General features: G+C 44.1%; 1 protein-coding gene across 6 annotated transcripts in view; it reads left to right on the forward strand.

Annotated features, from left to right (window-relative positions):
* TJAP1 (tight junction associated protein 1) overlaps window positions 1–16,415 on the forward strand; it is a 43,051-nt gene that overhangs the window by 4,595 nt on the left and 22,041 nt on the right. For 4 of the 6 annotated variants that reach the window (XM_081187583.1, XM_081187584.1, XM_081187585.1 and 1 more), the window contains one exon: window positions 15,922–16,012. The gene's annotated coding sequence lies outside the window, so the exon portion shown is untranslated. Of the gene's footprint in view, window positions 1–236; window positions 445–15,921; window positions 16,017–16,415 lie in introns of all 6 variants that reach the window. The other 2 variants (XM_081187581.1, XM_081187580.1) reach the window with 2 other exon arrangements.

Consider the following 16,415-nt stretch of genomic DNA (forward strand, 5'->3'; position numbering starts at 1 on the left):
TAGACTCGTAATCTGGTGAACCGGGTTCGTCTCTCCACTCCTCCACATGCAGCTGCTGGGTGACCTTAGGCTAGTCACACTTCTTTGAAGTCTCTCAGCCCCACTCACCTCACAGAGTGTTTGTTGTGGGGGAGGAAGGGAAAGGAGATTGTTAACCGCTTTGAGACTCCTTAAGGGGAGTGATAAAGTGGGATATCAAATCCAAACTCTTCTTCTTCTTCTTCTTCTTGGGACAGGTGTCCTTTCCCTCCCACATGTTGACTTCTGGTCAAAGGTGGAACTGGTCTGTTGGCTGATTCTCTTCAATTGAAGCCACCTGGTAACTGAGGGCCCTCCATTGCCAGGTCTCCATTGTTGTATGAGGGAAGCATGTGTTAAACAGTCAGCCTTTGGTCTTCAGGAAGTTTTAACAATAGTTTGCCTTTGTATCCCAAGTTTCCCCAGGTATGGAGGAATCACTTACCCTTACCCAAGTCCTGTTGGGGCACCCTCCCAATTCTCACACAGTATACCCACTTGAATATTATATGGAATGATATGCTAAACTGTGCATCTCACTTTGCACACCGTTTCTGGCAAGTTCTCTAAAGTCAGTAGTGTGTGTGCCTGCCTTGCTTCCTGTACTGCCTTTTCAAATTGTTTGCTTACAGTTGTTTTTGCATGGGAGTAGAGTAATCAACATATCCTGAAATGCAGGGAAAATGAAATCTTTGGTAAAATTGGCCAGAAAGAGTAAACAAAGTGGTTATGCTTATGATACTGTTGCAGATTTTAAGTATTGGGGAGAGTCTATAATTGTATACTGTATATGTTGTTGCCACAATTCATTTTCAGTGGCTTGAGTTTGGGGGGTATATAGCTCTTGTAAAATAGTTTACCTTAGACCCCCTTTTCCCACAGTGCTTTTAATTTAGGCCTGGGAAATAGTGGATAAATATTAGTAATTTTTTTTCAGGGTCGAGGACTTAGTAGTTCAAGTTAAATCAGAACTGCAGTATAGCCAAAAGAAGAGGGATTTTGGAGCTGGAAAAGGATTTTAGGTTATTTGAAGCTTCCATGCATAGTTCTTGCGAAACTTCGTTAGGAATTATGTGCATGCAAGAGCAGAGTTAAGTCTTTAGTCTATATAGTATATAAATCTGTCTGGGGATCAAAAAATAAACATCTCGGTTTAGCTAGTTTGAAGAGGTTGAAGAGAAAAGCAGCCATTTTCCTTGGGACATGACCTGTGACTGGTTCACTTCAGCACCAGGTTGGAGCTTTGATTTGACTAACTGGGATGGTAACTTAATGCAGTGTTAATGATCGTTTCAATGCCCAGGGATCAACAGAGTCAGACTTTTGCTTCCAGCAAGGTCAACATCTTATGCCTGAGGCTGCTTTATCATAGCCAAGCTATAAAGTTGGATTCACAGACACCTGCTGCAGGAATTGCCATTGGGAGTTCTGGCTTGCGTGTTTTAATGTTTCAGTTCTAAGCTTTCTTTAATGTGCTTTTGTTTCTCAAAAGGATTAGATCAAACATACATTTTCACTGGGTTTCTTTTAAATGTTCAAGTGAGCACAGCCTACTACTCCCCCCACCCCCATGTCCTTTAATTTAACCAATATATATGTTTTACATCCCTAGTTCAAACAGTAGTTGTGCCTTAATTTTGGCTGTTCCTGAACCTGAGTTATGTTTTTTTTTTTAATTATTATGATTATTTTGTGATATAGTTCCCTCCCCTGAATCTTAATTTTCTTTTTTCTTTATAAATAAATACTATCAGCTTGAAATCAAATTCTTTCAAGGAAGAGGCAGGAAGTACTCAGTGGCACTTGGTAATTTGAGAGGGCTTCTTTTGAGCGCTGGTTTAAAATTGCATTCATATCACACTATTGTTTTTGTCTCTATTTCCTTATTTTCACCTTTAAGTAGACATGGTTAGGCTTGCAGCCTTCATCCTTCTAATGAAAGCATGTAATACTTGTTCATTAATATGCCTTCAAATGTGGTGATGGCAGTGATTTCCAGGACATGGATTTTTAAGTTGTTGCAACTTAAAGGGCACATAATTTTAAAACGGTCTGTTCGTGATTATTCAAAATAGCAGTCTTTAAAGGTCAAAAGAGTTCGCACACACATTTACATATTTACCTGCTGCCTCGCAGGACATCTTTGGGAGGAAAAAAGGCTAAGGAGTAAACCCTATACAAATTCGGAGTGGAGTTCCTAAGTGTTGGATGGCACATTGTTCTCCTCCTTTTGGCAACTCCTGTAGCCAAACTGGTGCTAAACATATTGCTCTGCTTTCCTTTGGACCACGTCAGTGAGGGGGTTCTTTTCATCTGGGCAACCCAGGACCTCTATACACGCTGCCAAGGCTTGTGGCTCAGAGAGAGTTCACTTTGGTGCTGCTAATGCAATAAAACCAACGTGGGAGGCAGCAGTTACCAGTCTCTGCAGCCACAGCAGCTGCTGTGATTCTACAATGATTTGTAGTCCATCGTCTCAAGACAGACAGATGTCAACAACAACAAAATTTGGATTTATTTGTAATTATATATTAGTTTGTAAAGAGTTGGTAACTACAATCTTTAGAAATAACTAGTTGTTGAAATATTGAAGTACCTTGATCCGGAAACGCATCATTTAAAAATACCCACTATAAAACCAGAACACAGTTTGTACTGTTAAGACATTTAGCATTTGTTTTAAAATAGGTATACAGTGTTTTTACTTTTGGCTAGTGTATGGTGGCAGCTGTAGAATTTCTACACACCTTGTATTGATATTGAACAATTTTCAGTCTTGTGTTGGAGTGTATATCTATTGCTATATAAATTCCAGCCCTGAGAAATTTAGACTCTCCTGCTTAGATGTGTCTCGGGGGCAGGAGGAGGTTGATTTGAAGTTGTGTTGAAGTTACCACCATTTCCTTGTTATGGTCGGATCCCTGTTCTAAGAGACCCTTCACCTCTGTGGAGGGGCCTAATTCACTAAGAATCCTAACAGGAAAGGATCCAATACCCCTTCCCTTTCACTGGAGGAGAAGACTATATTCTTCGAGAAGAGTATATTCTTGGTGGCAAATGGGGGTCATTTCACAGTTACCTATATATAAAGTATATGAAGAGGGAATTTAGTAAACTCCTCTCCTTTCTGCTCTTTTGTGGGAAGCTGAAAGGAAACTCCCTTTTCTCTCGCCTGAGGAGAGGAGGATTGTGTCCCAATGTAAATTTCTGCATTGTTCTCCATTCCAAACCCAGCATCCCCCCCCCCCCCGGAAGGCTGGGAATAAGCACCACAAGCAACATTGCACATCATTGCTTAGTTCTTCAGAGCCTATAATTCATAAATAAGTAAATAAATGTTGTCTGATCATCTTTGTTGTTGAGACAAAGTCTGTCTGGGTCCTTAGGAAATTTTAATCTGAAAATCATCCACAACAGCAGTAACTGGTGGAACTACAGCCTTTTTTTAAGCTTTGCTATGCTCACTTAATACTTAAAGTGTAGAGAAACCATTGTGTTTGAGGCCTTTAGGAAATAGCATCATCAAACTTACTGATAAATTTTAATTGAGCAACTGCCCGTTGGAATTTTCATTTCATTGAAGAGTAGTGATTTTAAGGAGAGCAGCACGGTGTCCTCAGAGACTGAAACACCGTTCCAAAGAAACAAAAGGCATTTTTCTGAGTTTGTAGAAAGTCTTCAAGAGAAGAGTTACTTCTGTGTTCTCTCTAGATCAGCTGAAAAATTTGACTATTAAGATTGGGATGGGCATTTAATTATGTGTGTGCATCGTGAGGCTACCTATGAATAAGCAATGGTCTCATGCCAACTGGGAACCCTTGAAAGTACAGTGGTGCCTCGCAAGACGAAATTAATTCGTTCCGCGAGTTTTGTCGTCTTGCAATTTTTTTCGTCTTGCGAAACACGGTGTCGGGAAAGTTTTGGAAAAGCTTCAAAAATCACCAAAGTCTTTAAAAAACTCAAAAAAGGCTACCACACCGCGTTCTATGAGTTGCTCCTCGAAGTCAAGTCGCAACTGTATTAACGGTGTTAAGAAAAAGGAAACAAACTTGCAAGATGTTTCCGTCTTGTGAAGCAAGCCCATAGGGAAAATCGTCTTGCGAAGCAGCTCAAAAAACAAAAAACCCTTTCGTCTAGTGAGTTTTTTGTCTTGCGAGGCATTCGTCTTGCGAGGTACCACTGTACAGTGATGCTGCAGAAAGTAAGCCAAGTTCTTTGTAAGATTCTAAAACTTCTAAAGGGTATATTTACAAGGATCAAACCTCCCAGCTCCCAACTTGTAGCTTTAGAAATAACTCTGATAGGATTTAGCGTAGTCAGTGCCCCGGCTGGGTGTGGAGAATGTATTGCCATGTAGTATTTAGTATTGGATTGACAGCCTGTAATATAAACATTAGTCCAAACACGATCTTATACCGAAACTCCGCCCATGCAAGGAGCCAGCCGTCTTCCTGCCACGCGCCATAAATCGTTTACGGTTTGCTCGTGCCAGTGCATTTGAGAAACAGCTGCACACTGGGATTAGCAGTTTGTAGAGAGCCTCTGCTGAGCTAAATTAGGGCCTACTGCCCTGGTTGTCAATGCTGGTAATGGGGGGGAGTGAAATAGCAGAAGTGTTTCTCTGCACCAAAAGGCTATTAGTTCAGGGAATGAGGGTGGGGATTTGCGTAGTAGAGGGCAGTGAGTAATGGTGTTTTGGGCTGATAGAGTAGCTATGTGCTGACATACTTCTTGCTCATGAACAGAGCTGGAATGCCTGATCGATGGTTGCCCCGCATCATGGGGAGATTAGTCATTAAATGGAACCAGTATGCCATCAAGCTTTTTTCTGTAGCATGGCAAATGTGCAGGTAAATGTTAACATGCTGAGGAAGAGAGTAGCTTGGCAGTAGGGATGTTTCGTTGGGATTGCTTTGTTCTCATACAGAATGGCCACCCTTTCCAGTTATTTGGAAGGAGACTTTGTGCCTAATATCCGAAAGATATTTCTGTGTAACTCTTAGGTCTTCCTTCTGTCCAGTTCTCTTTTCTCATGACCTGTACAGTTTTTTTATTTTTTAATTGCTCTTCTAAACTGCCCTTTACTCAAATGAATTCCCTAAAATATAAATGATAGACTTCAGGACAAAGATTAGCAGCAATTACAGATAAAAAATTCAGCAGCAGACATAATACTCCTCAAATTCCCAAACCTTGGAGAGTCTAATCAGTGCCAACAAAAGCCTGGGTAAACAAGTGTGTTTTACTTGGCACCAGAAACCCATCAGTGTAGAGGCTAACTGCACCTCTGTGTCAGGGAATTCCTTAGTTAGGGTCTTCTCTGTAGTGGCACCCCATCCCCTGTCACTATACAGTGTTTTATCCCCACTGAAACAAGGAAGAAAGCCTCTTCTGCTGATCTCAGGTCAGCTTGTAAATGGAAACAGGTATTTTGATTCTGGGCTTATTTCGGACTTTGTTTCTCAGCATTGACACCTTAAATGGGAGCCAGAAATTTATAGGGAGCCAGTGCAGGCCACACCACTAGCATAATCCTGCATAGATGTTCCAGGCAACAGCCTAGCAACAGTGTTCTGCACTAGCTGGTGTTTTCAAACCATCTTAGAAGGCATTTCTGAGTAGGAAAAGCATCATGTTTGGAACAGCTTTGACTTGCACTATGGATGCTGGTCTGATATTAGAATAGCTCCATAATTTCTGTGGGATAAAATGTTGGGTGAGATCACATGGAACCTCTTTAATATTCTGTCTTTTTTCATTCTGCAGTTGAGTAAGTGGGCAAGAGGCCACTATATTGTTGGTTACAGAAACAGAACAAAAATGATCCATAAATACACACATGCACAAACAAAAAACTAGCCATTTTTTGGAAACCATGTTGCAGAGTTTGGGGTACTTTGCAGAATGTATTATTTGTTTATTAAAAACACCCTCAATTCAAATGATTATTTGGAGGATCAGAAATTAGTTGTGCATTAGTGACTTCCTTTTCCATTCCCTGTTTCAACATGAACCATAGTTTGCTTTGTTGCCTGCATCAGCAAATTGTGCTTTGTGCTTTCTCTCTAAATCAGAATTAGAAACCTACTTCAAACTATGGTTTCAGATTCCAGTTTGGAGGGCAAGTTCTAACCAGAGATTGCCAATTCAGACATCACAATACATGATTGTTAGTGCTAAATGGGAAGCAGAGATAGACACTGCATGCAAGAGGCAAGGAGAGGATGTACAAGTCTGTGGCTTGTACATGGTCTTCTAAAGCACCATTTTGCAGAGCTATCTGATTTTTTATTCATTCTCTTTTCACTTAACGCTGGTTGTAAATCCACAATTTTGCTACTTGTGCCCAAGTATTAACCTTAGGACACATTAAAAATTCAGCCTATCACAGATGGACTTCCCATGCTGTTTGGTAAGTAAAACAGTATTTTATTTACCTGTATGTAGTGAGCTATGCTTGGGAACGACCATTTTAAAATCTTGTAGTTTTATCTGTTGCCATGTCTCTTCAGTTAGCTCCACTGAGTATTGAACATATTGATGTTCGTATTATATTTATTTTCTGAACCAAAAGGACATTGATAGGGAGGAAAGAAAAAGCCCAATTATGGCCTGGTTCCCATGTTATGCTAAGCCATGGTTAAGCCAAAGTTTATAAACTGGTAAGAAACCATGGTTTGTGAGATGGTTTGTTCATGATTAGTAAACCATGGTTAAGCTACTGGGCCAGGTTCATAAAATGTGGTTTATAAACTGTAGTTAGCATTGCATGCAAACACAGCCATAAAAATATTGAGGTGGAAGTACTTAGACATAGGCCTTGTTCCCATCTCACTGGAAACCAAACTATTGCTTACTAGAACTGCACAAACATACTGCTTCCTGCACAAGAGCTTATATCCACTTTGCTGCTCCCTGGTCCTTTTAGCATAGCACTCTGCTGCAGCTAAGCCAGGGTTTGACTTAGTGTGTTGTCTGAACCAGGCTAGAGTCTCTTTTTGCCCATGTTCCGAGAGCCAAAATAGTATGAACAAAAGGCCATGGAAGGCCCAGGAGCACAGCTCTAGGTTTACAGGGCTTGATTGTGTTCTGTGACAACAAATATATGCTTTTTGCAAAAACCTAAATTTCTCAAACTGATGACATTGCTATGACAGGGTCATCAACAATGGGTTGGCTAACTGTATGTATCTGAAAACTTAGTGAATACCTGTATCCACAACCTTTTCACCTAGGCACAGTCCCACCACACAAGTTCAAAGGAGCCCACTGATGGCATCCTCTCCAGCACTGTGGGAGGTATTGAAGTAGGGTCTACAGTCACCGTAAGAGTACTTTGAGCAACACCACCTGAATTCTGGCAGAGGTAGAGAGGAGGTTTAGTCCAAATCGAGTCCCCACAGTTCTCTTCAGTGCCTATGTCCAGATCACCTTCCCATATAGTTCCCACCAGTGATAATTGGTATATCTGGGAGGCCCCCCTTGAGCTTTCCATCTGGCTGGATGAGGAAGTACTCATAAACTAACTGTGAGTAGATACCATCTCAACAGCTTCCACACAATGACCTCACCTGGGCAATGCATATTTCTACTTTTGCTCAGAGTGAAGCCTTGCTGCAATTTGCTGCTAGACACTGTTTTGTTCTTAAGAAACAACTGGAGAGTGGTATGCAAATATAACAAAATGATTGATAGGCATAAATTCAAAGTCCCACCTCCCCAGCCCATTAGTGTTCCTAAGCAACCATGAGGGCTAGTAACTTTAGTAAAGCAATATGTACTGAAATATAACAGGGTCTCACGAGCTGTGTCTTGCAGTGCCTTTCCCCAAATAAGTATCATAGAATCATAGAATCATAGAGTTGGAAGAGACCACAAGGGCCATCGAGTCCAACCCCCTGCCAAGCAGGAAACACCATCAGATTGTACCGTATTTTTCGCCCCATAAGACGCACCGGCCCATAAGACGCACCTAGTTTTTTGGGGGGGAAATAAAGGAAAAATTTTTTTATTTCCCCCCCCAGGTGCGCTGCGCTAATCCCGAAGCTTGGGGCGTGCGGAGCTCAGCACGCCCCAAGCTTCTGGGTGCCGGCAAGGTCTCCGCTAGCCGTGGGAGAGCCGGGCGCCTCTCCCAGTGCTAGCGGACAGCTGCGCTAATCCCGAAGCTTGGGGCGTGCTGAGCTCAGCGCGCCCCAAGCTTCTGGGTGCGCGCAAGCAGTCCGCTAGCCCTGGGAGAGCCGCGCGGCTCTCCCATGGCTAGCGGAGCGCTGCACTAATCCCGAAGCTTGGGGCGTGCGGAGCTCAGCGCGCCCCAAGCTTCTGGGTGCAGGCAAGCTCTCCGCTAGCCCTGGGAGAGCTGGGTCTCCCACAGCTAGCGGATAGCTTCCTGAAGCCTGGAGAGCGAGAGGGGTCGGTGCGTACCGACCCCCCTCGCTCTCCAGGCTTCAGCGAAAGCCTGCATTTGCCCCATAAGACGCACCCACATTTCCCCTTCATTTTTGGAGGGGAAAAAGCGCGTCTTATAGGGCGAAAAATACGGTAAATCAAGATTCTTTGTTTGTGTAGAGTTCAACCTACATATAAAGCATGGAGTATTATCCCTCCACTGTGTGTGTGAGAGATATATTTCTAACCCTCTCTCTCCTCCTGCTGGGTGTTTGTTGTTGCTGCTGGAAGTGATTTTCTTTCCACCCTCACCCCCACCCCATTAAAAAATCCAAAATAGAGTGTTAGCTTTCTGCCTGAAAGGAGTTAACCTCATGTTGACTGATGAACCTTGGATATGCTTATTTCAAGGGATTGCATGTTGTCCACCGCACCTGTGTGCATCTACACTCACTGACTTTTAAACTGGGGATAATTCATTGTAGGTCATGATAGTTCTTGGTTTGTTGCTGGCTACTTTTCACATGGAAATGTTTTGGAGATACTGTGAATAATTTGGGGGGGTGTTGAGGGGAGGGATTGGACAAGGGAGAGCTGATGGACATGCAAATAAGACTTTAATTCTCCTTGTCGTATTCTCTTTGCCCAGCTGTATATAGTAACTTCACAGTACGTGTCTCTTCCTATTCCTATGAAAGTAGACTTTGTTCTCTGAAGACTGCTAATCATGCCCCATGGGGGTGTAATCAGTTATAAGGTATTTAATATATGCAGGCAGGAACAGGCTGCCTGGCCAGGCTGGCAGATTGCAACACTACAATTATAAAGGGCCCCTTTCCCCTGCTCTGCCCGCCCACCAGTGGCAGGATGAGGGCTTTGCCCTGAGATGCTGTAAAACATACAAAGGATAAACGTGGGCGGGAGCTGGGTAAGCGCAGAGACACCTCCTTTGCCTGCCTGCTGTTTTCCTGCTTATCCGAATGCTGGGAGAGACAGTACTGCTGAGACTTCTGGAAGCTGGGAGCAGTTGGAGGGGGGTGGCTGGTAAAAGGGCTCCCCCCCTCTTTCTTTTGGTGGAGCCTAAAGGGGCTTTTCTTCATGGGCATGTGCTTGGAAACGAGGAAACTCATTTCAGTATCTTTGAAGAGAATGGGATTTTTGTTGCATTTCTCTCGCTTGCAGTGCGAATGTGGCACACCCTGCTGCCTCATCGGTCTTTACTTCGTATTGCCTCTCTATGTTTTTGGCACTTTCCCTGCCCATTTTCATTTTTGTAGGCCGTCCCCCCCCCCCAGTTTTAATTAAAACCATGGTAGCAAACCTTCCACAACTTTCCAGGTGCTCCCTGTGTTCCTTGATCGTTTACATGAAGCCAAACCACCCCTGGATTGTTGAAGAGCGTTTGCTAAAAAAGCAAAACCAAACCGATTGTGCTATAAAATGGAACAAACAAGGCGTGAGCTGTTTGTCTTTGCCTTGCAATAACACTTGGTCTGGGGTTCTAACAAGCTTCTACCTGTAAGGGGAGTGGGGCAGAAATTGTCTTGGACAATCTCAAGGCAGTCCTGGATTTAAGTTCAGTGCATTTGGAGAGAGAATGTGATTCACACTTTTAGTTTCCAAAAGCAAACTTGAAAGCAGAACATTTGTGTGAGACAATTAAGAGGGAAGGCAGTGGCCTTCAGCTTGATCTAGGCTTGTCTGGGAAGCTGGCAACAGCTCTTTTTGAGGTAAACCGTCTCCTATTTCAGTAATGTCCTTTAACTGTATATTATTAGCACAATCCATTCATATTAGTCCTACATAGTGCACACCACGGACAGCTGCTTGTACTTGACAAAAACTGGCAACCGTTTGAGTTTGATGGAGACATAAGGTTACCTGTTCATATTGTCCACTGTTACTGTACGACGTCACTCATGTCAGCGCATAAGTGGAGTGGAATTGGCTTTGCTTGTCTTCACAACAGCACTGTAGGGAGATAAAAGTTGTAGTACTGTATTCTGCTTTGCACGTGGGCACTTGACACTAAGCCATAACATAGCCAAGGTGGTCCTATAGCTGAAACAGAATCAGAGCTTCTCAGTCTGGAGAAGTTGAATAGGTTGGAGTCTCAGAATTCACTGTTGCCTTTGTGAAGGAGAAGCAGAATTAGAGAACACTTCTGCCTCTGAAGACTTTGTGGGTGCATAGCATGTATGTAGCTCCACCCTGTGTGGGCGGCTATAAGAGCAGGGTCCCCTCCATGTTTACCAGGCATCTGAGACCTTTGCCTTGATTTCTGAGGCTTCCTGTTGTGGCAGGTGGCTCTGAGAGGAAGAGTTCAGTAGAGCAGAAATCATATCTGCCTTTGCTGACTTTTGGTAGTGTATTTGTGTGAAAGGGTGTTGAGGTGGAGAAGAGAGAGAGAAATACCCTGCGGGGGGGGGGGGAGAGGATGGTAACCGGCTTTGAAAAAGGGAGTTGTGTTAAACCAAACATTAAAGGGTAGTTTAGCAGTTTCTTTCAGCTTCCTTCTGTTAAACCGAGATTTTTAGATGGTTGAATACTGGCTGTTTTGAGCAAAAGCTGGGTTGGCAGGGAGGAAGGGAGAAGCTTCTTACATATTTCTTAAAACCATTCTTGGCTAGAAGGATCCAGCTGCTTCCCAGCTAGCCCAGTGTACAGAAACAAATGTGCATGCGTGCGTGCGTGCGCGCGCGCGCACACACACACACACACACACACACGAAAGTTATCCTTATGAATTCCCCTTCTCACCCTATTTTGTTTGCTTCAGTGCACTTGGTAGTGGCTCCAGTACTCCTCTGTCTGGGTTCACGGCTAAGGCAGTGGTGGAGGTCTGTAGCTGGCATAGTTGGAGGGACTGCGGAGGCCACGTGGGCTTGGCTGCTTGTTTTTGTTCTCTGCTTTGCGTGGAATGCAGTGTGTTTGTCTTTCTTGGCCTGTGGTTTCAGCCTGCATTCCTGCGCATAGAGTCAGCCTGGCGGCAGGCGGCGTGCTGTTCATGCCCTGCGGCTACATGCTTTCAGCTCCACATCAAAGGTGTGTTTAGTGCGTAGCTTGTGCCGTTCTTGGCCACACCTGGTGGCCTGCAGGCACGCAGGTAGGAGGGGCCTGGATTGTGTTTGCAGACGGTGTTTTAAGGTTTAGACTTCTTCGCTGTACTTATGAAAGCAGAAGAGCTGAGTTTATGTTAAACAGTGGGGGGGAAATCCACATCCATGGTAACTGAGGAACTCAGCAGGGAGAGACGGTTGCTTTAGGGTCGGGTGGCGCTGTGGTCTAAACCACTGAGCCTGCGATGGGGTGAGCTCCCGTTGCTCGGTCTCAGCTCCTGCCAACCTAGCAGCTCGAAAGCAAGTAGATAAATAAGTACTGCTCCGGCGGGAAGGTAAACGGCATTTCCGTGCGCTGCTCTGGTTTCGCCGGAAGCGGCTCAGTCATGCTGGCCACATGACCTGGAAAAACTGTCTGCGGACAAACATTGGCTCCCTTGGTCAGTAAAGCGAAATGAACGTTACAACCCCAGAGTCATTCGTGACTGGACTTAACTGTCGGGGTCCTTTACCTTTACCTTAACCAGCAGCAGCACCTAAAAGCCTACAATAACTGTTGCCTGTTCCCTTCAAATGGACTAGCTTGTGCTCAATTCAACTCCAGTTAAGGTCAGTTGAGGTGGGTCCACTCCTGCATGTTACTGTTTGGATCCCTGATGACTGGATTAGTTGCTTGAGCTATCAGACTGTACCTTCTGAACTGAAGGGGAAATTGGGACTCATCCTACTTCTGCTCTCAGGAGAACAGCCATGGATACCTTTGGTCCAAATGTGTGGCGTGCTTGGCATCTGCCTGTTCCTGCCAGTCTCCACAACAGAGGTAACTCACATCAGTGTGGTTGTGGGGCTGTTCTGGAAGGAAAGGTTGACTAGGATGCTTTCTTCCTGGTTGAGTGTGCTCTCTCCAAGTACAGATGATTTAATGCCTTTATAATTGAAGATCTTGCCTGTGATTGAAAGCCCATATTTTGGGGTGTTCTTTGAACTGTGGGGGAAAGAGTTTCATGGAAACTGCTTTTCAGTGGGTGCTTCCCATATTCCCAGCTGCGAGCTACAATACTTTGCCTGGTGTGTGAAAAACTGCTGTTTAGAAAAGTCCTTGTGGTCAGAGGTTTCCTTGTTCTGCAAAAGCACTACCAATTATTTTCTTCCTTTATTCTCCCAATCTCGTTGACCTCCCTGGACACATCCCATATACCCAAAGGGTATACATATTTTAAAAGTGCACATAACGGATTGTTAATAGCATATGGTCAGAAGAGCTCACCTGTTCCCATTGGCAGGTGGTGGATCTCAACAGAGACCGCAAGTAATACTTTCATTTAGAGCGGGTGGGTCTGTGGTCTAAACCACAGAGCCTAGGGCTTGCTGATCATAAGGTTGGCGGTTCAAATCCCCATGACGGGGTGAGCTCCTGTTGCTCGGTCCCTGTTCCCGCCAACCTACCAGTCAAAAGCACATCAAAGTGCAAGTAGATAAATAGGTATCAATCCGGCGGGAAGGTAAATGGTGTTTCCGTGCGCTGCTCTGGTTTGCCAGAAGCGGCTTAGTCATGCTGGCCACATGACCCAGAAGCTGTATGCTGCCTCCCTCGGCCAGTAAAGTGAAATGAGCGCCGCAACCCCAGAGTCGTCTGTGACTGGACCTAACAGTCAGGGGTCCCTTTACCTTTAATGTTCACATTGCAATTTGTGAGCTTTAATGGTAGGGTTATGTGAGGATACGGAGACTTGCTACATAGCCATTACTCAATATAGTGCAAGGTGCACTTACAGATTTTTATTCTGAAGCTCTGTCATGTTCTTCGTCCAGAGCTATGTGCGGGATGCTCCTAGGAGTGGAGTGGTCTGGAATTGTAAGGGTTGTAGACAAGGCTTTTAGGGTTGAAAAGCCAGGTTTGTCTTCTGCAGTGCAACCTCGACTCGTTCTGGCTTGTCCCATGTAAGAACATAATAAGTCTTTCTGGATCAAGGCCCATCTAGTCCGGCATCCTGTTCTCACAATGGCCAGCCAGTCGCCTGTGGGAAGCCTGCAAGCAGGACTGGCATGTGGCCATTTGTGAATCCCAGAAAACGGCGTTCAGAGTCATATGATCTTGTTCAGTGGAGGCAGAACGTATCCATTGCGGCTAGCAGCCACTCCTAAGTAGAATGTGGTACTTGTGTGTTCTCTAGCCTCCTCCCCACTCTACTTGTTTGTGGTGATTGACAGTGGAAGGAGCTGATGGGGCAGCACACTATTTTAAGCAGGCTTATAAATAAAAGAGAGACGAAGGATTCATCTAATAAAAATATATATAAGTTTGTGAGAATCCCCGTGACAACACTACTGTTCTCTGGCTAGAGCTAAAGCTCCCTCTCCTGGACAGATTTGCTTCACTGCAGTCATTTAACAAGGCACAAACTATTGATGTAGTGCTGGACTACATATTAAATTCAGTTGTGTGTTTCATTCCTCTGACTTTTTATCTTTTCTCCACGGAAAAGTAACTGTGGAAACCATCATCAGGACCATGCAACTTCCTCCCCAGCCCTCTGCCCCCCCGTAGGAAAGCAACATTTTCCCTGCCATTTGTCTACCCTGAGAAGAATTAAAAGTGTGTATTCCACTCCCAACAACAGCCTCAAAGTCTGTTTCATTGAATAAATAGAAAAGCCAGGGGAACGTAGCATACAATTTCATGCCATTTGTTGACTGTCCCAACATTTACTTAGCTTGTCAAAATTTTTGATAGAGTCCCTCTTCACTGGTTCTAGGAAACAAAATAATGTACAAGATAATGAAGGTTCGGTTTCTTTAGATTTGTAGAATTAACTTTGCTGCAGTACAGAATACTGACTGCTGAAGGCAGGAATGACAACCGTGTACCAAAATAATGCTTAGGGGTTGAATCTTAGACCTCAGTCCTTTAAGGACCCAGGAATCAGTTAAGTTGATTCATCTCATTTTCCAGTGGTGTGAAAATTGTTAGGCATGCTCAGCCGTAACACTTGTATTATGAAATTAGTATTGGAAAGGTGAGGAAATTGAGCTTCTACTCTCTGAACTGGCCATAATTAAAGCTCTCAGAAAAACAACAGCAAAAACTGCTCCCTGCTTATTTGGAAACCTGGTTATCTAAATCTTCAGCTTCCTGTTGTAACCTGTTTTTTTCTCCGCAGCTGTGCAGCAACATAATGAATCTGCTTGTGTTTTGGTGGCAGCTGAGTGGTATTGGGAACAGTGATTGTGTGTTGTTGATAAATTTTATAAAAGGCTTAGGATAGAAGGTGGTGAACAAATGGAAGACAATAATCCACAGTTCATGGAATAATTGATGAGTTTGTTTAAGAATGGAAGTGCATGTATGTGTGTTTTGAACAGAAGAGGAAAAATGGGCAGTTTGGGGAATGTGGTTTGTTTTTTATAGTTTCTTCCTCCATTCTTTTTAATGCCAAGTTTTCTTAGCCAGATCTTCCGAAGGCTGCATTAATTTTCTCAAAACAATTTTATCAAACGATGCGCAAACAAGGCCTGTGAGTTCGACTCTGAACTAAATCCAATTTGTAGCTAAATTTCATTGGTGTTTTGGCATAAATATGAGAACTAATTTTGTGGAATTGATGTTGCTTTTTAAGCCTTAACATGGGTAAGCTGTGACTGTGCTAGTGAACTAGAAGAGGGAAAGCTGTGGGAGATTGGCTATTTCACATGATCCCTGATAGCATGACTTAGAAGCATCTTATGATATGACTAATCCAGAAAATAACGTAACTTAAAAGTGTTGAGGCTTATTAGATTCCCATGAATGTGGCTTCCTTATAAGTTATAGAGACCAAGCTTTTTAAAACCAAGCTACTTTTTCTTTTTACCATTATAAAGCTAACTGTAAACTATCCATTGCTGTCACTTGACTGTGGCTTTAAACTTTTAAAAACCTGTTTCTCTCAGGGAGCTGCTATTCTCCAGTTACTCTAGTTGTCCTTAGATAAGATTACTTCTCAAAACCGGATGGAATACCGAATTGCAGATTGTATTGACCTGCTGCTCACTGAGCTCTTAACAGCATCCAAGCCTCTCTGTGGCCAAGTGAGGGACACCCCGCACAGAAGATCTCTCCTCTGTTTCACAGCAAATTAGGTTGGGCTGTTGTGACTGAGGTGGAATAATGAAAGTATCTGCATAATTCATGGCACTCTTCTACTCCAGAATAAATGCCTGTTCAATAAGTACATCAAAGAGTTGAATATTCCTGTCATTTTTTCTTTTTTAAAAAAGGGGGGTAGTTTTAAAAGCCTTTCCAGTATGCTGTGGAATTGTGGCCTGATGCTCAGGTTCTGTGATACTCATTGAAAACCTAGTTAGAATACTCTGTGTCCAGTGCTGACCGTGTTCTTGCCTGTACTGTGGTTTTCTTTGTGTGCTCCTGCGTGTCAAGCCGATTGGTAACTCTCACAAAGTTCCCTTTCTCCGGTTTCAGAAGCCGTTGCCCAGATGCTGTTGGATGTGGTGCGGATACCGCAGACTCAGAGCCGGGAGGACGAACATGTTTGGACAGGACATCACTTTGGGTCTGTAAGTCCCTTATTTTATGAGAGGCCTATGTGGGGAATGTCTGCAAGGGGTTGTGCACTGCAGTGGCGTAGCGTGGGTTGTCAGCACCCGGGGCAAGGCAAGTAATTTGTGCCCCCTAACCCGTGGATTTGCGCCCCCTAACCCTAACCCCCAGATGTTGCGCCCGGTGCGGCCGGCCCCCCCTGCACCCCTTACGCTACGCCACTGGTGCAGTGGTACCCTGGGTATTTTGTCATGTGCAATGGACGGGAGGAAGGGAGCTGAGCAGGGGACGTGTATGTTGTACTCTAGAACCCAGCAGGACACAGGAGAAGCTGGTACCCCTGGTTGCGAATGGGATCCGTTCCAGAGGCCCATTTGCCACATGAAAAGAGCACATCCTGAAGTGCCGTATCTGCG

The sequence above is a fragment of the Podarcis bocagei genome (genome assembly GCF_964188305.1).
Source record: "Podarcis bocagei genome assembly, chromosome: 3".
In the NCBI taxonomy this organism is placed as follows: Eukaryota; Metazoa; Chordata; class Lepidosauria; order Squamata; family Lacertidae; genus Podarcis; species Podarcis bocagei.